The sequence below is a fragment of the Cebus imitator genome, unplaced genomic scaffold (assembly GCF_001604975.1).
Source record: "Cebus imitator isolate Cc_AM_T3 unplaced genomic scaffold, Cebus_imitator-1.0 Scaffold23, whole genome shotgun sequence".
Classification (NCBI taxonomy): domain Eukaryota; kingdom Metazoa; phylum Chordata; class Mammalia; order Primates; family Cebidae; genus Cebus; species Cebus imitator.
In genome coordinates this window covers 2,952,213-2,978,818 of record NW_016107338.1, presented here as the reverse complement: position 1 = coordinate 2,978,818, position 26,606 = coordinate 2,952,213, and the positions used below count along the sequence as shown (strand labels likewise).

The following is a 26,606-nucleotide window of genomic DNA, read 5'->3' as shown; positions in this document are numbered from 1 at the left end:
ATTCTCTTTGGCGCTTTCAAAGCCATGAAACTTTGATGTTATTTTAAAAATAGCAACAAGCCACTCCCCTTCCCCAGCAAGTACACTGGATGTGAGCATAGGCATGTGAGCCCCTTGTGCTCCTCGGGAGCTCTAGGCTCCAAGCCACCTGAACTCGCAGCTTCTCTGGGACTGGGATCATTCTGGCCAACACAGCCTTGTACTGAGCCTTCCTGGCATAAACCCTTTTCATCCAGGCAGAAAAAGATTGACCATCTCCCCTTCCCCATGGAGTAGTTGTATTTCCCAGCAACTGGTCTGTGAAGGCTGTGAAATAGCTCTGCCCTCCCTTCTTTGCTCCTTGGTGCAAAGAACCAAGGAGCTCTGGGCCTGATGGTCAGGAGCTCACATCACTATGCCCTAGGGTCTGCTTTCTCTTCTTAAAGCCTAGCCCCAGAGGGTTGCTCCAGAGGTAATCCAATGGGGGTGGTATAGGGCATGGAAACCCTGACTCCATCACCATGACAACAGGGGCCGGGGCTAACCCTTTGGCTTTGTGAACCAGAGGCATCCTTTTATGCTCCTTTCTTCTCTTTCCAAAAAGTTATGTGCAGCATGGCTTAGTGATTAAAAGCACAGACTCTGGAACAAGACTATCTGGGTTCAAATCTCAGCTGTGCCACTTATTATCTGTATTATCTTCAGCTAGTTACTTAACTGCTCTGTGCCTCTATTTCCCCATATATAAAACAGGGACTGTAGCAACTTAACTACTTTGAAAGGTACTTGTGAGGATTAGTGAAGTTAATGTATGCAGAGTATTTAAAACAGGGCTTGGTATATAGCAAGTGCTATTAACTATTTACTCTTATTATGTGTCATTTAGGGGCTCAAATCATCTTAGCATTAGGAATTCAAGTAATGAGAGGCTTGTGATTCAATTATAAGCAGGTGCACACTAAATCACTGTAATTATGTGTTTTAGTCTATAAAACTAATTCAGTCTTGAACTATATTGACAAAAAGAAGAACATCCAGAAAAAGACTGAGAATGCACAGTTTCCCAGCCAAATAATGGGAACAGGTCAACCTCAGTGTCACAAAAAAAGAGCCTAAGCAGGATGCTGAAGATCAGAGGAGACCAGCGTGTGATGAGCCAGGTGTGATATAAGAAAGAATATATCTGGTCTTTGTCCCTGGTTCCTGGCACAGAGTTTCAAAAAACTTTGGAATTCCTAAAATGCCCGAAAGACAGTAGGTACATCTTTTGTTATTCATCATGAGTCCCTTGCAACCAAACCTGAGTTTATACTAATGAGGTGACTTATGATAGGCCCTTAGTTTCAATGTCCTTACGATAGGTCTAGCCACCCAAGAAAACCCAAGCATATGATTAGAAGCCTATAGCATCAGCTCCACCCCCCGACTTGCCACCCCCCACTGCTTCCAAAGCAGAGCGAGGGGCTAGAGATTGAGCCCAGACAAGTGGCAAATGATTTAACCACTTATGCCTCTGTAACAAATGCCCCTTGATTTAAGAAAAAAAAACTCTGGACACCAGAGTGTGGGGGATCTTCCTGGTTGGGGAGAGTAATGTGCCTGGATTCCACAGGGAGAGAGCACAGAAGCTCTGTGCTCCCCACCTTAGACCCTAACCTACGTATGCATCTCTTCCATATGGGTGTTTCATAGTCGGACCCTTTGAAATATGATTGCAAGTACCACACTTTCAATGAGTTCTGTGAATCATTCTAATGAATTATTGAATCTGAAGAGGGGTCACAGGAACTCCCCTATTTATAGCTAAGTCAGTTGGAAGTGTGGGTGACCTGGGGACCCCACTTGTGGCTGGTGTCTGAGGTAGGGATAGTCATATTGGAGACCTTGTCCTTTAACTTACAGTAGTTAGCTTGTGTGCCCTTCAACTCAGGGTAGTTCATGTCAGAATTGAATTGAATTGCAGGACAGCCAGCTGATGACGGGGAATTAATTGAGTTACCAGGCAACTCTTATTCATGATGTATTTTCACCCCCAGGACCAATCTATGAGGTCAATATTATTGTTCCAGTTTTACTTGAACAAAATAAAGATAAGCCAGGTGCAATAGTTTATGTTTGTAATCCCAGCACTTTGGGAGGCTGAGGCAGGCGAATCACTTAAGGTCAGGAGTTGGAGACCAGCCTGGAAAACATAGTGAAACCCTGTCTCTATTAAAAATACAAAAATTAGCCAGGCATGGTGGCATGCACCTGTAATCCCAGCTATTCAGGAGGCTGAGTCAGGAGAATCGCTTGAACCCAGGAGGTAGAGGTTACAGTGAGCTGAGATCACACCACTGCACTCCAACCTGGGTGAAAGAGCAACACACTGTCTCAGAAAAAAAAAGAAGATAAAGAAACTGAATCTCAAAAAGGTTAACAAACTTGCCCAAGGTCACACAGATAACAGTGGAGTCAGGATTTCAATGAGGTTTGTCTCTAGCCCCACATCCTGCACTTCTCCACTCCATCATTCTGTCCCAGGACATCTGCTGAGCTGCCATGTGAAAGAAGGATTAGGCTGGTTCCCTAGAACCCTAGAGGGCAGAACTAGGAAACCAGGTGGTTGATACAGACAGGCAGATTGCTGCTGAGGGCATGAGTGAGGACTTCCTAAGGGCAGGAGCTGCTCAGTAATGGGAAGGTGAAACAGGCTACCTTGTCAGGGAGGGAGTTCTCTTTGCTGGGAGTCAGAGTGAGCACAGGATGCTGTAGAGGGGCTTCTGTCCTTGCTGAGCCAGGGGCAGGGGGTGAACTAATGACTTTCAAGGTCCTTCAGATTCTATGGTAGCTCTTGAGTCAGCAGGACAAGGGGTGGTCATGGCAATGACCTGAGTGTCTGGAAGCTCATCCTCATGCAAAGGGCTTTGTCTGCATCTCATGTGATGGGCCCAACCAAAAAGTGTGCATTATCCCCATCACCACCAAAAACTACTGCTGACTTACCAGGAGGCTGGCCCAGCCCTGTCCAAGGCTCCTTCTGTTCAGTGCTCAGTCTGCACCCCTCCACTCCACCCTCAGGGGTGCCAGCCACATCTACACAACCTCAGACATCCAGATGGAAACTGCAAAACACAAACACGACAAGTGTCAGGGCTTTGTCCGCACCACCATGACTCTCCCCCTGATTTATAAGAGCTACTGGGAAATTCTTTAAAGTGAATTTGAAATGCATTTTTATTTTAACAGCAAATTATACCGATAAAAAGGTAAAGAAAGCTTCATTATCTTTACAATTGGGAATCAAAATTCCTTTTAAAGAGAAGAATTGGAGAATCTCTTTGCTGAGTGTTGGCTGGCAAGGCCTCCAAGGAAAGAGGCTGCCCTGGCCTGGTGGAGGGTACAGAACGTGGAACTCCTGCACGAGCCCAGAGCGGGGTTGCAAGTTGCTGGGTTGGAAGGCTCTGCCTTCCTGAGACCCCCAAAGCACTTCACTAACAGCTGCTAAACTCACAGATGCTAGTGTGAGTGATGTTTGGATGCAGCCCACGAGGCAGAAGCAGCCTGAAGAATATCACATCCCAGGAAAATGGGAGAGTTTCAGATTTGCACTGGCCATCCATCGGTAAATTCAAGACAATTTCACCTAGAGTTCGAGGAGAAGAAAGGCCCCTAGCTAATACCTGGATAATAGGTCGTAAAGTACTACTGAAGGAGGAATCTAAAGTTGTTAATACCTTACAAAGTAGGGTGAGTTACTACCCCAAAACTCCTAGGAATCAAGGTCTTTGACACATTGATTGTCAAAATATTTAAAAATAAAGATAAGTGATTACAAGTGATTGTTTTCCATTTTCACTTGGACATTCTGTTGTTCTGACCCAGAGCTGCTGGGGGCTGTCTCACCCAGGGCTGGCAGCATCCCTGATCACTCCCACCCTACCACCACCTGCCCATGGCTCTGGGCTCACTGGCAGCTCAGGTCCATCCCTGACCCAATGCTGTCCAGAGTAGAGCCATTCAGAGGGACTCCTCCTGCCAATGAGGGACAAGGAGAACTCATCTTGGTAGGTACAATGTGCCTGTGGGAGTCCAGGAACCCTGCACACCCGCCAAGGCTCAGCCTCCTCCTCAATCCAGCCAAGGGGCCTGGGGCTCAGCGTTTTCATCCAGGCTCAGTGCCTAGATGGTCCTCATCTACTTAGGAACTTGCAAGTTGCTTCTAAGAGCAAGACTCTGTGCTCTGCACATCCAGTGCTGGCTAAGGTCCTCCTCCCAGAGGTTCTATTTTTCACTAGAACAGCGTCCCAGCCACCACTAGATACTGACTCTCTCCAATGGCCTCCCTTCCAGGGCTGGCCTCAGGGTAGGGTTTGCTGATGTATCTCCACTGCCCTCCCTAAGGACCAATGTTGAAGCCTCAAGCACCAGCCTCCTCCCCTTCCCCAGAAGGCCTGAGGCTGCCCTGTGGCCATAACTTCCTAAGCTTTAAGTTTTCAAAATCTCGGCTATTTTTTGTGTGCACTAATAGAATTAATCCTTTGCCCCCAGAAGTAGCCTGCACCTTCTGGTAAGAAGGCAGACATTTGCCCCAAGGTAAATATACAGTAAACAAAATAATTCCCATCCCAACTCCCATCACTGCTGAAATCCCCCATCAGAGTGGCATTCCTTGGGTTGTGGTATTACCCCCTGATTAAAATGAAAATAGCCCTGAGAGATATTTGAGGCCATTATATTATCTAGAAACCATTGTCCTGTGGCAATGAAACTGTCTAATCTCTGATGGCGGAGTTGGGCTGAATAGGTCAGGACAGGCACCAGATCAGCAAGTTTTCATGAGAGAAGGGAAGAGAAAGAAAGAGGCCTAATGCCAGGGCTACTCTAGAGAGGCCCTGACACCTACAACAGGGCTGCTGCCCTGGGGGAGCTTAGATGATCCTGGCCAGACAGAACCCTCTGAGCCTGCTGGAGCTGCTGTACCAAGCACAGCATCACCTCTTGTGCAGCCTTCAGCTTCCCAGCACATGCTTTGAGAACCTAGCTCTCTCCAGCTTCCAGCCCCCACATCCCTCGAGCAGAGCAAAGATGCAAGGGACAGCATGAACCACGGTACCCCATGTAGTGAAAGCAGATGCCTGACACCCCCTGGATGGTTCAGAGAGCAGCAGAGGCACAGCCCCCTCACAGCCACCTGCCCCGTGCTCTCGGTGTGCAGTCAATCCGGGCAGCAAGGCCACCGGAGGTAGGGCAGCACATTCTAGTCCTTGTTGGCTGCCCACTGCTCTGTGACCCTGGACATTAAAATACTCAGGGGCCCCTGCCTACTCCCGTGTCCTGCAGCTTCTTTAAAAATCAACCTGCAAACAGACCATCACTCCTGCTCACCCCACACCACAGCCTCCCCAGCCAGCCCTTCCTCTCTGCCCCCTACCAACCAGACATCCTACCATGGGATCCCATCTTGATGCCCTCTTTTTGCCCTGCACATCTAATTGGTCACTAAGGTTTCTGGTTTTATGTCCTAAGTATTTCCCCACCCGGAGCACCAGGCCCTGAATCATGCCTCCATCTCCCCGTCCTTTAATGATCTCTGGTCCACAGTCCTTCCTGGCCCACACCAGTCACTGCCCTGCTAAAATAAAAACCCATCTTGTCACCAGGAGCAGTGTTCCTTAACCCTTAAAAAAAAAATCCCTGCTTTTTCAGGCAAAAGCTAGTCAAACTTAACTTCTATTACCAAAATGGCAGGTATAGTTTTCACATTTTCCAAATACAAAATGTTAAATCCGAATTGGCTTTGTCAAACCAAATGCACACCCCATGTTGAAAACTCAGGCCCATCAATGCCCAACTGGGAGCTGTGCCTTTTTCCCTCTGCCCAGCCCCTTCTCCTTGAGGATGGCTACCCTGTAGTATGAGTCTGAGACTCAGATGACACCTCTGCTTCCAGACCCCTGACCTCTCCACGTTGGCCCTGCTCTCCAGGAGCTATTCCCAGGACCCAAGAGGCACAAAGCAGATTCTCTGTCGGGGCTGGTGTCTGCCAGGAACACCCTCCTGTCTTCACCTCCTCCCTGCAGCTCAGGTGTCCTCTCCTCCAGGAGCCTGCCCCCTACATCCCCACCCTCAGGCTCTCACATCACTTTGACTCACCTCTTCCATTCCACTTTTAGCCTGACAGCAACAATCTACTACCGTGAACTCCTGGCAGGTGGCCTGTGTCTCTGTTTCCCTATCCTCCCTGTTGCCACAGGGCCTGGTGCCAGTTAGGTGCTGAACAAATGTTAGTTGAAGGTAAATTGGGAAGAGATAGGCCAGCTTAACAAAGCAGCACTGTCCAGCCCTGGGGTCCCAGCAGCAAGCGAGGCCCAAGGGGAGCTCACCATACAGTATGAGGAGACAGACCCTGAAGGATAAGGTGCTGAGTGTTCATGGAGGAATACATGGCAGGTGCCTCATTGCCTCAATCACCTCCTCTTTTGGTATATAACTCAGTGGCTGGCCCCTCAGCTACCCTTCTTGCCTAATTCGAGGCAGAATCTCAGCAACAGAGTGCAACTCTTACACTAACAAATCCGACATTAACTATGGGGAGACAGAGAAGGTAATATTACACACCACACATCACATACAGCAACGCCCATGGCTCTCCCATGTTCAGCCCTGCCCTCTTCTGTGTCTCTCTCACCTCCTCCCTTGAGCACCCCCTCACCTGCCTCGCCTGGGACCCTCCTCTCTGCACAGAGGAGCTCAGGAGCTCCCTCTCACCCTGGCCAGCTCACTTCCTCACACCTCTGCAGCCCCTCAGCAGTCCCTGCTTGGGATTCACCCTGGTAGGAGGGCAGCTGGAGACTACACATCACAAAACACGCTCCCTGTCACCAAGCGCCTTCTTCCCTGTCCCACTGAAGACCAAGTACATGTAACCACTGAAGTATGAAATCGCATTTCCATGGAGCATTCCTTGTGGCTATAAGAGGAACAAAAGGTCTATAAGGAGAGTAACAGATGCCTGCGTTGTCTGACTTTTTGTTAAAATCAGCTTCAGCTTCATGTGCCGTGAGCAGAGGCAGGTGCCGTCTCCTGCCACTTCAGTGGGGGGTTCTCCAGACAGGAACAGACAGTCTGTGTGGCTCAGCACCCACAGCTGAAAGTGGAAAGACACAAGCTGCCATTTCCCAAGTTCTCCTCCACAGCCATGGCCATGGGTCCTTCAGCAGTGCTGGCCTCTGAACGCCCCAGGCCCCAACCCCACAGGTCAGCTCCCCACAAGGGCAGTGTAGCATTTGCTCCAGGACTTAGGCTTGAAGTCAGAAGCCAGACTCACCGATCCCTGAATGAGACTCCCACAAGTGAGAGAGGAGACGGTCGGGGCTGAGCTGCTGCTACTTTTGCAGAAAAACATGAAGACAGTTGAATAAGGGACTACACCGCGCCCTGCCTGATGTGTTCAGATAAACAGAAAGCTCATCCCTCTAGTGGGTGGGATTATGGGGAAGCTTATCATCATTTCTTCAAACAGTTCTGAATTTTGCAAAGTTCTAGATTAGGTATTAACTGCTGTGATCATTTAAGCCAAAATAGTTGAAAAGAAGAAAGCGAGAAAGAGGCAGGACAGCAATAGTAAAGTCTTTCTGTGTCCAAGATGAAACAGTTGAAAAGAAGTTGAAATAGTTGAAAAGAAGAAAAAAGACATTGCTGTCTTCCCTCTTAATTGGAAGAATCCTTTAACCCCTTACTGCTGCAGGCCCCATAAGTACTTACTTTTGGGCATGTTCCTAGCAGAGTCCAGTGAATTTTAAAAATTCAGGCCCTCCAGAAAGCGGCCTCAAACCTAACAGTTGGTAGGCATTTTTTTTCTGTTCTTCTACCCAGGAATTGGACTGTGGTGGAATGAATGGACAGAGTATTCTTTCTTACAGACTTGGAATCATTTCCACACCCTCTAACTAAATAAACAGTTATTTGTCAAGTATCTGTTGGTGCCCAGGAGTGAGTAAGAACTGGAATTGAACGTGAGAAGGAAGATGGCTGGGAGAAATGAGACAGGACCCTGCCTGCTAGAGGCCCATAGTCACGTTCGTATTCATGAAAAACATGCATGCAAATGAAGCATACATAGATACATACATAGATATATGCACATATACGCAAATATGTAATTAACTGTTAAGGCCAACATACTACAGGGCCCTGACAACAAATGCCGAGGTGATCAGAAATGAATGTGTTCAATGCTTGTTGGGAAAGGACACTGGGAACCTTGGGTGCACATTATGAGGACCAAGGTCCTGAGCTAGATCTTGAAGAAAGACATTATTCAATCAACAAAAGCTGTGAAACTCCAGTAGGTGCCCAATGCTATGCCCAGCCCTGCAGTGAAGGACCCAGCCCAGTTTTTCAGGACAGGAAATTGAGGCTGCAGGAACCTGGATGACTTGATTCAGGCCACAGAGCTGGTGAAAGGCATAGCCTGGGTTTGAACCCCTCTGGTTCTAAAGCCTGTTCTTTTTTTTTAACTTCACCACACTTTCTGCCCCTTATTCAAACAAAGGTGAGCAGATGCCAGGGACCTGATAGGAAGTGGGGGAATGGACATCAGTACATGGCCAGAGCCCAGGTTCTATATTCCTGGCAGAAGCCCTGGGGACTTGGGCAGCACCAGAAAGGATGATTCTGCTTCCCATTTCTGGCATGTGGGGCTCAGAACCAAGCTCTTTCCCAATACAGAAATGGGGACTAGGAGGCAAGGCAGAGAGTAGACACCTCTGGTACTCAGTCTGACAAGGTGAGCTGAGCTTTTAGGTAAAGAAGATGCTGCTGGCCCCTCAAGAGGACAGGTGGGCTGCAGTGGTGACAGCTGGTGGTGAGTTACCCACCTGCACTCCCAGGTCTGCCAGTCACTGCAGGGTGGGTACAGCCACCTCTGAGACCTGCTTGATCTGGACTCAAGACAGTCCTTCCACTAAATACCTGCCAGGGGTCAGAACCTGGCTTACCACTGGGGATGCGAAGGGATGCAATCGCAATCCCATTTCTCAAAAGGCCCAGGATAAGAGTGTGGGGAGCGGCTCACAGAGCAATGATTACAATACTGGGGCACAGTGCTCCAGTGTAAGTTCATGAAGGCGACCGGGGTCCCAACCTCGAGGCTCCAGTACTGGGCTTTAACCCACTCATCAGCAGCCTCTGCCACTGATCACAAACCCATGTGGACCTCAGGCCTTCATGGAAAGGAAAGAAAGGGTTGTTGCGGAAGCCCTGGTGATGCAGAGACCGTGTTGAGCTAGCAAGATGGCTGGGCTCGGTCTTCCCACACTCAGTGCCTTCAGTGAAAAGGTCAAACTTGGGAGACTATGCAGGTAAAAGCCCATCAAGGCTGTCCAGTCGAGCTGACTCTGATTCACTGTTCCACCTCAGGCTGTCCTGGAATCCAGTCACAGGTATTTTTAAGCAGTCACCTTGCCTGCCTTTTGTCTTCAGGCAAGTCAATGGAGCTACATTTTGAAAAGTTTCGCCTCAATCAAATTCAAACATGAAATAGTTGATTCTGCTCTTTGGCCCAATCTGAGTGCATCTGTCCTTCAATGGGAATGTGAAGTGTAACTCACTGGATCATGTGACAGGATTATCTTGTTCCCACCCCCAGCCACCCCCCACCCAGAAATCCAGGAAACAGCTATTGGGTATGGGTCCTTCTTTGTCTAATAGAATAAACCATATCCTAAGCCATAAGAGGAGGAAATAAATGCTCTTTTGGCACATTAAGGTCAAAGTTGTTTTGTGGGCTTATTATAATTGGGCATTTTACCCCTACTGTTTGGGCATAAGAGAAAATAGGAACACTCTGCATCTAAAACTGGAGGGTAATCCTATACTATCCCTTCCCTCTCCAGACTAGGGAGCCTGTGAACATTCAAAACTGAAATGAGACTTGGGAGTCCTGGTGTGGAGGAAGGCCAGAGAGAGGAGATGGCGGGAAGCAGAGAGAGTATGTTCAGGGTGGGAGGTCCAAAGGGTCACATGGGGAACTGCTGGCCTCTGGAGCCTCCATGTGGAGACATCTCAAAAGCCTGAGCAGTGAGGCTCAGGCCATTATAGAATGTTAAGAACAGGATGGTGAAAACAGGAGATATGTTGTTTGCCTGTCCACTTCTCTCCCTGACGATTCTGTATTCTGGTGTCTCCTGCAGGATCACCAGTTATCCATGTTGGATATCTGTTCTCTAAATCTATCATTTTTCTTCTCACTAGTTCTATTGTTGACATTTTCCCTACATTCTGACAGTTGGTCAGTATTTCCCACTTCACATATTGAATTTTATTATGGGGATATTAAAGAAAGAGCTATTTCAACTTCTGTGTATTTCTGTGTGTATGTTTGCATATCCATATGTCAGAGACAATGCTATATGCTCCCCAATCCAATTCCTCTTCTTCCTGGGTGCCCATGTTTCCCAGCCCTGCTTCTGTCTGGACAGGACGTTAGGGAAAGTAAGCCAGTGGAAAGTAAACAGAAATAATGACATCCCCTCTTAAAAGTCAAGGCAATTAAGAGCAGAGGTGCCTTCTCCACTCCCTTTCTCTTCCCTTGCCTCCCTGCTGGAGGCAGAGGATGCAGTGGAAACTCCCAGGCTCTAAGAAATGATGCAGCCATCAAATAGAAGAAAGCAGGAAGTCACTGTGAGCAGCCCACTGAGCATCTATTTGATTGGAGTTTCTGAGGCTGTTATGGTAGGTCACCTACCCTGAAAAACATATTCCCACCTGTCTTTAGGTCAGAATAGTCTTATTCTAGTGTCTCCTGCAGGATCACCAGTTATCCATGTGTTGGATCTCTGCTCTCTAAATCTATCATTATCTTCTCACTGATTCTGTTGTTGACATTTTCCTTACATTCTGACGATTGGTCAGTATTTCCCTGACAGTTAGTCAGTATTTCCCACTTCACTGATTTTAATTCGGCAAAATTAATGTGGATTTTAATGCTGATATTAAACATTTTATCATTTTGCATACTATCCTTACTTTATCTCCATTTTCACCTCAGATCTTTCATCTTAGTCTATTCTCCCCTATGACTCTCCTATTTCTTAGAAGCCATGTCTTTTTGAACATATATACTAAGGACAACAGTTTTCTGACATTCTTCTGTTTCCTATAGCAGGTTGTTAGAGGTAAATGCCTCTTTTGAGTCCTCCAGATCATTTACTTTCCTCTGAAGTATATTTTCTCAAGATATTTCTAATTGTTTTCCTTTATTCTCAAATAAGGTGAAATCAAGTCTCCTAAGATACAACCTTCAGGGAAAATAGCTTCTGGCAAAATGTGATGAGAAAGCCACATGTTTTCTGGAAATAAGTGTGATGCACACATAATTAAAAGTGACTTTTAATACCTTCAGGCAAATTCCATACTAACATGAACAAAGAAATTACCTTAATGATTGTTCCAATTACAATGAGAGATATAAAAGGACAATTGTCAGGAAACCAGCCCAATCCCACATGCAGGTTACAAAATGGTACTCCATTTATAGAAAACTTAAAATTCAATCAAATTCATTTATGGATGGTGGAGTGATTGGGCTACTAACATCAGACTCAAGGAAATAAATACTTAGGTGAGCCCACAAATCTTAAAATATGATCCCCTGCTTTGCAATTCCCTGCAATGCTATAAAACTATTTTAAGATAGAAGAAGGAGGGAATGAAAAATACACATCATGATAAAAATTTGAGGGCTATCAGATACTGGAGACCCAGATCAGCCTCACTTCTAGGACATCTCCTGCTTAAAGGAATGACATGGGAGGTGAGTCATACAGATGAGCATAAAGAAGACCTTTCTTTGATACAGGTCTCAGAAGTGAAGGCAGAGAGATACAAGCCCAGGTGTTGATTTGCTAGCGGGGTAAAAATAAAACGAGCATTGGCATTACTGTATTCTCCAATTCTAAGATATCCTCGATTGATTGGCACACCAATTATTTTCAATATTACTGAGAAAAAAAAACATTGCTAATTATCATTATAAATCATCATTGATTGAGAGATACATCCCAACTTCAAAGATGTTAAAATGCAGGGAAAAATGTCTGTCTGAGAATCAATGGAGAAAGGAACTCAACTTAGAAGTTAGTGTCACCAATTTGGGACTGCCTTTTACATGGTGGGTGGCATATCATATATGGGGTCAGGGAGCTGAAGGATGAGACAAGAGAAACAGGCCATGAGGGCCTTGGGAGAGCCCCTTGACACCTGGATTCAGAGCTTACCAGTAAACCAGATTTGCTGTCTTTGTCAATTCCTACTTCTGTCCAGTACAGTGTCCTGAGAGCTACAACAAGGCAAACTGATGTGTATGGCTCCCAAAAAGGTTTTCACTCAGTGTGTATTTCAGTACATCTGCTAAGGAAGCCTCTTCCTCTACTGTGAAATAAGAGCTTAATGTCATAAGGCAACAGACTAAGATGAAGATGGAAATTTTTCCACCACCTGTATTTCTGATTAGGCTCAGCCCATGAAAATCACAAGGGCTCAAAGTGCTCTCCAGAGGGTCACGGCACATAGTAGGTGCTCAATCAGTGACAGTTCCCATCCTCTATATTCTCTCTACAGGAACACTTCCAAATCTGCCGTTTGATTCTGCCCTGTGTTTTCCCAAAGTTGGGAGTAGAGAGAAAATTAAGAACTATGGTGGGGAGGGGATAAATAATAGGGGCCCCAAACTACTTCCCTACATAAGGGACCCAGGGAATTGGTTCCACCATACAGCACCATGGCTACAAATGCAGGCTAGGATTGAATCCCAGCTCTGCATCTTTCTAGTTATATGGCCTTGAACAAGTTGCTTAATTTTTCTAAACCTCAGGTTCTTTGTACAATGTGGAGAACAGTCCTTTCTCAGAGGATTACATAAGATAATATATGAAAGCACAGGGTTTGCACAGGGCCTGACAAATAGTAAAGATTTAATAAATGTTAGGTGCTACTATTAAATCATTCCTCATATGGGTTCTTGATATTGCAACAATTGGATTTTTTTTTTTAACACAGTTTGGATTCTATCTAGTCAGCAAGCATGCATCTGGGCTGACTGCTCCATGAAAAATTTCTCAAGGGAACATCAACGAATCTAAAACTGAGCTTAATAAAACAGGCAGGTTATGTCTGCTGCTGAATTTCTGCACTGAAGACATAGATAGATTTTTAGCTTTAAATGGTGGGCTCTGCTTTTCTGTCTGAGCAGGTAATCTGCAGCCCCTGGTGCTGGTTACAACACTGCTTGCGTGGCTGGTGAGAATGTCTGGATGGGGTTACAGGTTTTTTCAGCTAATCCCCCGACCCTCTTGGCCCAGCCATTAATTATAAGCACAAAAGGCTGTGACCAGCCATCTCCTGACACACTTACACCTCAGGAGGCGCTTCTTTGAGCTTGGAACTCAAAGGAAGGGGTTAGATTTTTGGACTGGAAAAAAAAAATGCAAACCAAGGCCAAAAATCATGAATGGTCTAAAGAGCGTAAATGCAAGGGGATACCCCACCTCTCACCACTTAGAATAAGGGCATTTCAAGCACATTCAATAAGGCTTCACATAATGGTTAGCAAACAAATGAAATGTATTAGCTCAAGGCAGAGTATGGACCAAAAGTGCCCAGTGATGGGGCCACACTGAATATCCACCTAAAGACCTTCTGTGATGATGCACACATGGCATAGCCCTTTAAAAGCTGTTTTATGGAAACATGTACCTTCATGGTGTTAAATGCAAAAGGTGTTGGGGTAGACTCAATATACATACTTTCAAGTGCCTTCTCTGTCTAGGCACTGTGCCAGGCACTGCTCTGCCATGAGCCTGAAATTCCAGGGCCCACTCCATGCTGTGGAGCGAGGGGCTTAGCAGCTGTGTGACCTTCGGTGAGCCCCTCTACCACTGTGTGCTCATTTCTAAATGGTGACCATTGCTGTACCTCTGTCATAAGAAATGTCCCCCCTGCATTTCTGGGTGGCCTTTTCATAAGGGATTCAGAACTTGGCTCAGCTGCCAGCTTCCTAATGGAGTCATGCACCTGCCCAGGGCAGCTATGTCTCTGTCCCCCACCCCCACACTATCCCCACGAATGCACTCTGCACACGGGTTTTCCTGAGCTCAGGCCAGGTTGCATGGCTCTGGGCTGCTCCCCTAAGCTCCCCACAAGGAGGTCTGCTGTCATGTCTCTTGTGGCTCTGGTCCCCACTGCTGGGCTCTCTGCTTTTGCTTTGAGGTCTCCTTGACTTGGGCCACCTCTCAAGGCTGCAGGATCAGGATTGCTGCTGGCCATGGCCATGCTTGTGCACAGAGGCAAGGTACTGGACTAAGTGCCGGCCACTCAGTGGTGAGGGAGATGTGCTCTACATCCTCTACATGCCAACAGCTAGGGGGCCCCAAACTTCACGCAGTGTCACGTGTGGACAGGACAGATGCCCACACTGTATCTTGGCCTTCTTTTTGCCCAAACCTCTCCAGAGAGTGGAACAAAGACCCCTGACACCATCTCTCTCCTCGACCTCCTCTCTTTTCTGTCAGGAAGATGACCTTTTAAACTCTTCATAATTTCAGAAGCATTATCCCATAAAGGAAAAGAACAAAGAAAGTGCAGTCTGCCTAGTTTGTATCCTGGATGTACTTTTAAGAGAAGCAAGGGTTACTGAAACACCCTGTGTCTCAGTTTCCACATCTGTAAAGTAGAGCAGTAATTATGGTAGCCACCCCAAGGGGCTGTTGGAATGAAATGGGTTCATCCATGTAAAACACTTAGGATAATGCCTGTCATAGAAGAAGCATTCAATAATGCTGGTCTTATTTGGCAGTTTACAGTCAAAGAAAACTAGGCTGGACTAGCTGAAGAAGGTGAGTACAAGTGAGGAACTGGGAAGAACGCTATCTGGGATTGTTCCAAGGGAATCTGTATTGGGTTGAATATTCCTCCCCCATACCCTGCCAAATATATATATATACATATATATATATATACACATATATATATATACACACACATATATATACATATATATATACATATATATACACACACACACACATATATATAGACGCATATATATGTGTGTATATATATGTGTCTATATATATGTGTCTATATATATGAGTGTGTCTGTGTGTGTGTGTGTATATATATATACACACACACACACACATATATATATATATATATATACACACATATATATATATATATTTGGCAGGGGGTGGGGGAAGAATATTCAACCCAATATTCTGTCCTAACCCCCAGAACCTGTGAATGTGATCTTATTTAGAAAAGGGATCTTCACAGATGTAATAAAGTTAAGCATTTCAAGCTGAAATCATCCTGGATCATCCCAGTAAGCCCTAAATCCCTTCACAAGTGTCCCTATAAGGCACAGACACAGAGGAGATGGCCATGTGAAGAGGGAGGCAGAGACTGGAGTGATGCAGCCACAAGCCAAGGAACACCAGGAGCCATCAGAAGCTGGGAGAGGCAAGGAAGGATTCTCCCCTAGAACCTTGGATGGAACACAACCCTACCAACACCACGATTTTGGACTTCTGGCCTCCAGAACTGTCATGGCACTTCTCCAACTGTGACGTACATACAAACCACCTGAGGATTTTGCTAAGCTGCAGATTCTGATTCAGCAGGTCTGGGGTGAGAGTCTGCATGTCGCAAAGGCCCCCAGTGATGCCAGTGTTGCTGGTCCACTGACCACACTTTGACTAGTGAGGTTTAAGAATGTTATTGTCATCAGTAGCACCATGATGACAAAGGACACGACTGGAAACAAAGGGGCAGAGATTGTAGATCCAGTCAGCCACAGCACTGGGCCACTGTGACAGCGTGTGAGAGCCCAGCATTCCGCTGTGGGATAGAGTGGAAGCAAGCCATTGACCTTTAGTAGCATTTGTCCCTGGGCCCAATCAATGCTTCTGAATTGAATAGCAGCTCACCCAGACAATGCTAATGGGTTTTGACTGCTCTAGTTCATCACTCCCTAACAGGGTCAACCAAGAAGTAATCCCATCCTTTTTGCTAGGGGGAAAAAACAGTTTTATCATCCTTGCCTTATGGAGGGCCCAGAACAATTCCTGGGAGAATGGAAATGTTGGCGACAGAATACCAGTTTCCTAATTTCAATGAATTTGATGGAAATGTATAAATCGGGACTTTTGTATTAATGCTTTTATGGGCGAAAAACACTTGATCCAAAAAAAAGACAAGAGTTCACCTCTAATATAGCCTGTGTTCTTCCGTGACTGGGTACTGAGAAGCTCATTTTGGTAGACAAAAGAGGAGAGGCACCTGGCATGCATGCCCCAGGATGGGGGAGGTAGCTTTACCCACTAAAAGAGCCCACATCAAGAAAATTTTTTAAAAATCTGGTCTACCGAATTCAACACAAAAATGGGTAGGAGATATAGACAGCGCTTAGCCTACATTCTCACTGCATTCTCCCACTGCTCTCTCTCCAGCCCGCACCCCGCAATGCATCCCGCACACATGGTTAGATTTCAAAATGCTCTAGAAAAACCATCCATGACTTCTTCTGGTCCACAGCCAAATGGTCACAAAGCTTTATACTACATTACAGGCTCTGATTGATCAGTGGTGGCTACCTTAGAAGGGCTTGAGTCCTTCTTCGCAATCCATGGGAAGAATGCTAGGATTGATTTCCAGTGTCTGCCATAGACTCAGAGCAGGAAGATTGGTACTGTGCCATTTCTTTTAGGACGATAGGATAAAGTTATCCTGTGGCTTTCAAGCCCCTCGAGCTACCATTAAGATAATCTCCCATTCTTTTAAAAGAAACACTCACTCCAGACAAAGCCCACACCAGCCCCAACACTCTCCAACACGTAACCTGCCTATGAGGTTTGGGTCCAGCAGAACTTTCCCCTTCCTTATCCAGGTCCCTCCATTCCCCAACACCTAATTCCCTCTCCCTCTCCAGGGCTCCAGTGCCTCCCATTCATCACTAAACTGCCTTCTTTTCCTGCTGTTACTCATCTCTGTAAATGAGTCAGGATAAAAATGACTCCTGTATGAGTATTCCTAAATTTTCCACTCCCTCAGACCCTTATCCTCCCTGAACTCCCAGAAAAGCCTACCTTTCCTAACTAGCTCTTTGGATCTTTGTTTTTTTGAGACAGAGTCTTGCTCTGTCACCAGGCTGGAGTGCAACGGCGTCATCTCGGCTCACTGCAACCTCTGCCTCCTGGGTTCAAGTGATTCACCTGCCTCAGCCTCCCAAGTAGCTGGGACCACATGCACATGCCACCACACCCAGCTAATTTTTTGTGTTTTAGTAGAGATGCGGTTTCACCATTCAGCCAGGATGGTCTCGATCTCCTGACCTCCTGATTCACCTGCCTTCGCCTCCCAAAGTGCTGGGATTACAGGCATGAGCCATGGGGCCTGGCCTGGATCTTTAGAATGCAGAAGTGGCCAGGCGTGGTGACTCATGCCTGTAATCCCAGCACTTTGGGAGGCCAAGGCAGGTCAGGAGTTTGAGACCAGCCTGGCCAACATGGTGAAATCCTGTCTCTACTAAAACATACAAAAATTAGCTGGGTGTGGTGAGGCATGCCTATAATCCCAGCTACTTGGGAGCCTGAAGCAGAAGAATTGCTTGAATCTGGGAATGTGGAGGTTGCAGTGAGCTGAGATCATACCACTGCACTCCAGCCTGGGCAACAGAGGGAGACTCCATCTCAAAAAATAATAAAAATTGGATGCAGAATTGCCAGAGAAGGGAGACAGGGTAAGAACAGGAAGATGGGACTTCCAAGGACATCTGTGGTTTTGTAGGGCCCTTTTGTTGAGAGAGAAGCTTTGTGAGGTTCAAGGGCAAGGGTATGACAGAGAAAAGTGGATTTAGAAGAAACACTGCTGTGTTCTGCATTCTCCCAATGTCATGTTCAAGAAAGACACGTAAAGGCCTAGAGTTACTAAAAGGGAGCTTCTGCTGGTCACTCTTGTCATGCCTGAGGCCACAGCAGTGCTGTCTGGACCTCATAGGCCATGTTCTATATGTGTTTTCTTTCCTCATGCCTTAAAGGGCCATTTCCAGTACCTGTCTGCCAGGACCTGGGCTGGGCTCCAGCATGGCAGTCGGGAAGGCCCTTAGGGTATACCCAACCCCCTCACTTTACAGATAAAGAGGCTGAAGCCCACAGTGTGGGTCAGTCTGCACCTCAGATTTCACCACAGCTGAGATGCCTGTGTGAGGAGTCGGTCCTGGGCTGACGTCAGAGCGTGCCTGCCAATACCACTTGCCCTCCTTAGAGAAGAGGTGCACTGGGTGAGTGAACACAAAATCAATCCAGTTTGACAGGTATTGATTGAAGGCACTCTCTGAAAAAGGTACCGTGTGTGAAAATACATTAAGTGTTCTAGCAAAACATGCTATGGACACTGCCCTTTTGCGAGTTATTTTATGATGGGGTATATCCTTTTTGCACAGACAGTAACCATCCCCGCTCAAGGGAGAAGCCCTGTGATGTCTGTGCCTTTGGGTCTGGCCCCATTAGTCCCTTTCCACCCACAGGCATAAGCCCTCTCCTAGCCTCTCTCTCATCCCCCTCCTGCTCACACGCAGACACCTTCCTTGAGGGCTTGCCTTGTCCTACTCCCACATAGGCAAGTCCAGTGCAGAAAAGGCAGGTGCACCTTGGCAATGTTTGTTTTTGATGGTGGGGGAGTAGGGAAGCCTTACTGAAGACCACTTGGCCTGTTGGCATGGTTTTCCCACTGGAAAACTCTCAAAGATATGTTAAGCTTCCAGCTCATTGAGTGTCAGAGTTACAGGGACCTCGAAGGCAGCCTGGCCTGAGCCTTTACTGCTCTAACCTTTCCTACTGACCCCTGCAGGCTCCCATGGCAGCTGGCTCCATGCTGGGTTGGGGGCAATGAAAGGCACTGCCTGAAGATGGGAGGAGACACCAGGGCCTTTCTTCCCTCATGCTCTGTCTCAAGTAGCATCTCCTCCATGGCCCCAGCTTCTGCCAGAGGCCCACCATGTTCCTTCCAGTTTCTGCAGGGTGACCCTGGCCCCTGGGCTGGAATAACACTACCTCATTCCTCCCTTTGCCTCACCAAGCCTTGTTTTGCCAGTTTGTTTGTTTTCAGCTCCATTACCTGTGTAAATTTTCTGTATTAAATTCCCTCTTCAAGGCAAGCGCTAGTGAGGCAAAGCAGGCTTTTCCGGGAGTTCAGGGAGAAACACTTGAAGAAATTTCTATTTACCTTGCTAGGCCCTGATTGAAACTTCTCCCCAACCCCTTCAATGAACTTATGAAGTAACCAAGGCCAAAAGGGGTGTGCTTTGAACCAAAAAAGGCTCAGGGATATTTAGTTGTCAGTGACTGGTCTAGGTTTCTCAGATTCTGTCCTCCACACCTCTGCAAAATATGGCAGGAAATGCTTCCTTTTTAGTTTCAATCCCCTTCAGGCCATCAGGAGCTTTTAAAACCTCGTTTCTGAGACATGGAAATGTCAACTAGAATAGCCCACACTGTGACCACAGCCAGGTTACTGCCTGCTTCCAGGCTTCCGTTTCCAGCCTCCATTTCCATATTTAAGGAAACTAACATAATACAAAATGACCATTTCTAAAAGCATTTAAAACTTTCTTTTAATATATGCAGCAAAATTCAAGTCCACACATTTTTGGACCAGATGGTTTCTTAACTCTGCAAAGTAGGTTTAATTTAATAGTTATTTAAGTGTGCCATATATTTTAAATACACAGTGCTCCTGCTAATTAACACTTCATAATTTCTCAAGAGTCCCACAGGCAATAGTTACCATTTGCAAATGGTGAAAGATAGTGTCAAGAAAATGAATCCTATTCTGTTCCCAAATTGCAGCCCTGGGATGGTACACGTGAGATATCTCAGCCTTTCCCCACTGTGTGAATAGAGGGGTGAGAGGACGAAAGTGACTGCTCTGGGGTTGGATGCTGGGGACATGTGAGCATGGTACCACATCAGGCCTCTGCACACAGAGGTTCTTCAAAAGGCAGACCCCCCCCAACTCGCCATGGGCCTATGGGCCAAAATTAGTCACATAGACACATGCAAGTTAAACAGTGACCTAACAAGAAGACATGGACACACATGCACACATTTGCACACACTTGTTACGTCCTGTGTCTGCAGGACAAAACAGCCACAGTTTATGTGAGCCTGAGAGGCAAGGCAAGCTAACCCACGGGGATGAAATGAGGCTGGCCTCTCTGCCCCAAATCTCACCAGGCCACTTATACATCCTCCCCTACTTCTCTTTGCCTGAAATTCAATAATCTGAGGATTTATTTGACTAACATGTTTCTTCTTTTTAAAAGTCAGCATTCCAGGAAGAATTGATCAGATACAGTCACATGCTGCATGATGATTTGGTGAATTACAGACCACATATGTGATGGTGGTCCCATAAGATTATAATGCTACATTTTTACTACACCTTTTATATGTCCACATGTGCAAATACTTACCATTGTGTTAGAATTGCCTACAGTATTCAGGACGGTCACATGCTGTAAGGTTTGCAGCCCAGGAGTAATAGGCTATATCATATTGCCTAGGTGTGTAGCAGGCTAGGTCTGTGTAAGTACACTTCTGATTTTCCTGCAATGATGAAATCACCTAACAATGCATTTCTCAAAACATAGCCCTGTCATTATGCAACATGTGACTATATTTGTTAATCCTTCACACATCAATGTGGCCGAATGTGACAGCTTTCTTCCTGGTGCTTTGCAGACATCAGGCGCTGACAGGATGGAGAACCCAAAGAAAACATGGAGTGCTTAGGGGAATACAAGAGGATGCAGGCTGCCTTACTTTATTGTAATAAGAGGCCCTGGACACCTGGCAAGTAAGGGGTACTTAGAAATTGATGCAGCAAGAAAGAGAAAAGAAGGAAGAAATGTCTGCTTACCCAAGGTCTGCCCAGGACTACCCTGCCTGGTCAGGCTTCCACTGTCAACACCTACTACTGTCTCAGGATTGTTTCCTCTTTGGGGGAAAGGAGACGTGAGCAGAAGGCTGACACTGAAGGAGGGGACAAAGGTAAGGACAGAGACTATATGACATTAGCAGAAAGTTCATTGCGGAAACTTCTTTATTGAAATCCTAAAAACAGCAAAGAACTAGATTGGGCTTTTGCCTGTCACTAGACTGGAAGTTCTAAGCAGACAGAGCCTTGTCTGACTTTGTGCCTCACCATATCCCCAGCACCCAGAACAGCGTTCAATAAGAGGTGCGCTCAACAGGAACTGGTTCAGTGCATGAGACGGTATACACCAAAGTGCAAGCAGAGGACACCTCAAGACCCTTCTAATCCCCTCATTCCCCAGGGCTCAATGACCATGTGTGGCTGCATAGGTCTCCTGCTGGAGTTATAGCTGGGCTGCTGGAGAAAAGACAAATCACTCTACGGACCCCACGGAGATGCACTGCTGAGTTCTGCCGTTCCCCAGGGACACTGCCTTCATTAGGCAGCACCTGCTAAATGGCTAGCCCATATGTGTCACGTCAGGCAGTCCCACAAGAGGAGGCAGACATTGCACCAACCAGCCTTAAGTTTCCCTTAATCAAATCTTCCAATGAGTGGCAGGCTCTGCACCAGAAGACACCAAATGGAAATTCTTTGGGGTGTCTTCTACCTTTCATTTTTGAGGCACCACAGGCAAAATGAAACTGCTAATATTCTGTGGGACCTGATGCCCCAAGGCAACGTTTATGGTCGTATTTTCAATCTTCCCCTCCCTCCTCATTGAGCTGAGAGGATGAAGTGGCACAGGCCGCAGGGGAGAACCCAGCCATGATTCTGAAGGAAGACAGGACAAAGTGAGTGATCTGGAACCAAAGCATGAAGTTGTGTGAAAATATATAGTATGAGGCCTTTGGGTCTTCACAGTTTGCAAAACCATTTTGTCAATCAACCAGAAACAGCTCTGGATGTAGCCAGTGACATGCCTTTCTAAAGCTCCAGATGCATGCACCTTGTTCAATACTGGGCTTACAGTAAGTCATCAACTAATTCCTGTCCATTTGAGAAACATGTGGATGCAATGAGTATCTGGACCAATTTAGATCACATATACATGAAATAGAAAGCTTCTCCCAATCTCTGAGTATGTACTTGACCCTTGCACTATACAGAGAAGGCAGGGCACTAAGCTGGCATGGCATTCTGGGCACTGCATCACGAGGAAAAGGCACTGGACAGACGAGACCAGGGTTTAGTCCTAGATCTCCCTGACCCATCCTCAGGTGGCCCTAAGAGATGTCAGAGGTGGGCATTGAGAGGAGGATCCTGTCTGTTTAGAGCCAGAGCAGTGAGGTCCTGGGGGCTGGGAGGTTGTTGCCTCTACACAAAGAACTCAGCCAGCTAATGCCCCCTCTGAGCCGAGCCCACTGTTTGCCTGGGGAAGTCAGTATCTTTCCTTTGGGAGATGAAGGAAACAAAGGTACTATTTGGAGGGCTTTAGAATACCACAGCTCACTCCTGATTATTGGGGAGAAGGGGATGTGCAGGAGCTAAATGTGAGCCCCAGTGCTGTGAACTACACAAAGGGAAAGAGTTGCTGAAACGCCTGGGGAAACAGTGCAGGGTTCTGGCCTCCATCTGTCTGTTCATACATCTGTCTGATCCGCCTTCTCCTGCTAATTAATTCTCATCTCATCACAGGCACTCTTGGCTCATAAGTCTCGCTTACAGTTTCCCATCTAGATTACTTAGCATTCAAGGATTCCATGGTACAAAAATTAGCCACGTTTGAAAAAATTAGCTACTTTTATCAGCCCAGGGTCCAAGGGCCATCTCTATTAGATTTGGCATAGGCTACAATTCTGCAGGATCTTTTCCCTGAGCTTTTCTGGTGGCAGATGTTGCCTCTTACAGAGAGATGTGAAATCACTGCTGGCTCATCTTCTCCCCAGTGATCCCTCGGCTGCTTTTTAAGGAGGCTTTAATAATGCATAGGAAGGGAAGGCGGTGCATAAATAAAACACCACTCCACTATCAGGACATGCTGCCTTGAAATCAGGCCTGGTGGTTAAAGCAAACGGACCAGTTTTTAGAGGAAGTTTTCTGGTTTGCACCGAGCATGAGGGTTTGGATTGCAGAGACTTTCCTGAGGATGCCATCTGACAACTGCATGTTTGAGCCAACATCAGCTTATCAAGTGTTGAGTTTAATTTCCTCCCAGCAGCCAGGCCACAGGAATCAGTGCCTGTTGAGGAAGGAAGGAAGGAATGCTTTTGATGTAGCCATTGAAAGTTGTAAGGACAAATGCATATTTGGCTGAGTACATGTCGGCTAACAAAACATGTTATCAAAAAGGTGTTCTGGGTCTGGTAAAATATATCAAGAAGCAGAAGCAATGTGGTAGAAGGGAATGAAAGATTCTATATCTGGATTCCCAATTTGCAGATTACATAACTGATGTCACTGTGCCACCTGGGAGGGTTTTAATATTGTTAATAATACAGTAAGAGCTGGCAAGTTTTCAGAAATGGCTTGCTGCAGTGATAAAGAAAGGATTGCCTTTCTTGTCCCCAAGTCCCAGTGCTTTCCACAGACACACAAAAGCCCACCCCCAGCAGCAGATGAGCAGACTTCATCTCTGTTGTCAAGGAAACCAGTCTGTTCTTAGCTCTAGAATTAGAAAGCCTGGGCCTGGCCTCAGCAGTGCCTTTCGCCCACTTCTCCTGCTGGGACCTGCTATCTCTACCCCCACCCCCCACCCCCCACCCCGGGGACACTGAAGACCCTTTCTCTAGCAAAATCTCTAGCACATCCCTGGAGTCAGGGGCTCTATTAAAACCAACCATCAGGTTGAACAGATACATAGGGGGATAATGCATTTACACAGAAAGGGAAAGGACAATTGGCAAGGATCTGGGACAATAGCCAAGTGATTGACCCATGTTATAGGGAATGGCTTAGGGAAGCAGAATTGGCCACTCAGTGCAAGGCCAGCACTTTCTCCCTCCAAAACATCTACCCCCAACCCCCCACTCCCATGTGCGCACATACACACACACACGCACATACACACACACACAGAGGTTGCTCTAGATGACAGGGGTAGCCCACTGACATCACCAATGGACTAGACCTGGCACTCTGGCCTGCCCCAGGGAAGCCTTTTGGGGTAAAAGGCCTGGGTAAAATGCTCCCAGGTCAGAGCACTTAGAGATTCAGGGGTAGCACACTGGTCTGGAAAGAGGGGAGAGAGGACCCCAATGTCACTACTACGGAGGAAGGGAGAACTGAAATGGAAAGGAAATAGAAAGACAGAGCAGTGAGCCAGCCATTGGCAAGAGAGGAGAGAGAATGACCAGTATCTTTGGGGATATGCTCTGCAGAAGAGGCTGGGTGAGAAATTAAAGAGAGCTTGGACATGATGCCCATTCAGGACAGTCTTACCCAAAAAGCAACCATGTGCTTGATTCTCTGAATCTCCCCCCAAGACAACCATGTCTGTGCCCTTTGCAAATTTAGTACCATCTAGCTTGCATTGCACCTTGTTGAATAAGTGCATTATCTGTCTTTTTAAACCAAGAGCCCTGGAAGAACAACTTGCATGTACAAGGGGCTAGGGAGCATTTGTCTTCATGAATGAATGAATCCTGATTTTAGACACTGTGAAATCACCTACATAAAGTATTCAGGAGTTTGAAGTGATTATGAGAAAAAAAAATGTTAAACTGTTATCTCTAAAATTTCAAACAATATTAGTTAGATTTTCACTTCTAGTGCTTTCTCCAACTGTCGCAGTTACTACAATTGCGTTATTACTATTAATGATGATGGCGATCATTTTTTTGTCAGTACAGGGAAGGTGCAATGAGACACCCAAACAGAGACAAGAAGGAAAAAAGAGTGCCCTCTAAATGAAACCCTGAGAGCACACACAATGTTTAGGGGCAGAGATTTGCATAATGATTAACTGAAAAGAAAATGACTCCTCAGCTACTTGGACTAGACACTGATCTGACAGTGTATTAGCGCATCAGAACTCCATCACACACCAGGGTCGGCCCTGGAGGGATGTCATAGTCATGGGGGCACAGTTCACACAACCCCAAATTTAAGGTATCTCAAATCTTTTGCTAGAATTTCTCAAACACTGTGAAGAATAGAGAGACCCCAGGGGAACTTTTAAAAATTTCCCTTTTCCTCTCTAATTTGCTGCACCCACATACACGGTTACCTCCATGCCTTTTTCCTCAAACCTCAACCTCCCCATCCCTAAAATTTCCTCTGACCCAGCCTGCTTGCTCTGCCTTTGTTCCCTCCTCCTTCCCTCCCTCTTTCCCGACAAACTCAGTGTCATTGTGCAAATGTAAAAGCTCATTCCACATATCCTTGCTTGATCCCATACCCCTGCTCACCTCTCCTTCCAAGCCCAGTCCCCCACTTTCTTTCTTTTTTCTTTTTTTTTTTTGAGATGGAGTCTCACTCTGTGGCCCAAGCTAGAGTGCAGTGGCACGATCTTGGCTCACTGCAACCTCCGCCCTCCAGGTTCAAGCAGTTCTGCCTCAGGTGCTTACCACCACACCCAGCTTTTTTTTTTTTTTTTTTTCAGTAGAGACAGGGTTTCACCATGTTGGCAAGGCTGGTTTCAAACGCCTGACCTTAAGTAATCCACCCGCTTTTGCCTCCCAAAATGCGGGGATTACAAGCATGAGCCACCACGCCCAGCCCATATTCCCCAACTTTATATTACACAAGCCTGACCAGACAGTTGTGCCTTTCCCCCATCAGGAGGGCATAATGGGGCAAGGAAGAAGCCCTTTACTCAAAACCAGAGTCTCTAACTGCTGGGGGGCAGAAAGGCTGAGAACAATCACATACAGGGTATGACTTGTCTCCCATCACATACAGACTATATTACAAAGAAGGAAAATTGGGCAGGTATGATGGCATAAAGGAGAGAGTCAAAGATGTACTAGTTGGATTGGTACTGGATTAAGGGGTGAGCCAGCTGGGCAGATGCCTGGAGTCCTAATCATCAAGTGGTGCTAAAATATCAGCCTAAAGGAGAAACACAGCACTGGTTAACTTGGTTTCTGGATATGACTCCTCACATGGTAGTGACATTTAAATTAGTTCTGTTCCTGTTGAGTAGACAGAAAACTTATGATAGCTCCTCATCTGTACTGATTTAGAATTTTTAAGTATTTTTGCAAAATGACCCTCCAGATTTCTTGGTATAAGCATGAGAGGTCCCTGAAGTCTGCAACAACATTCAGTTGAAATTTCTAAACCACATAAGACATGACACAGGACACAGTGCTATGTACTGAGATAAGTTATTTAGCTTATTAGATAACTTCTAGAACTTTTCATATACTTTTCAAGAAGCTGCCTAGTTCAGAAAATCTTATTAACGTTTTCTGAAGAGAAATCCATTTTTCCTCACTCTGTGTTGGACATAAAGAGAACATATTTCTCCCCACTGTGGGGTTTGTTTTTGTTTTTGTTTTTGAGACAGAGTCTCGCTCTGTAGCCAGGTTAGAGTGCAGTGGTGCGATCTCAGTTCACTGCAACCTGCACCTACCTGGCTCAAGCGATTCTCCTATCTCAGCCTC

General features: G+C 46.3%; 1 protein-coding gene across 3 annotated transcripts in view; it reads right to left on the bottom strand.

Annotated features, from left to right (window-relative positions):
* Nucleotides 1–26,606, bottom strand: part of ADD2 (adducin 2) — a 117,816-nt gene that overhangs the window by 49,303 nt on the left and 41,907 nt on the right. For 2 of the 3 annotated variants that reach the window (XR_001823048.2, XM_017522016.2), the window contains exon 2: nt 2,965–3,083. The gene's annotated coding sequence lies outside the window, so the exon portion shown is untranslated. Of the gene's footprint in view, nt 1–2,964; nt 3,084–7,288; nt 7,389–26,606 lie in introns of those variants that run through there. The other variant, XM_017522017.2, reaches the window with a different exon arrangement.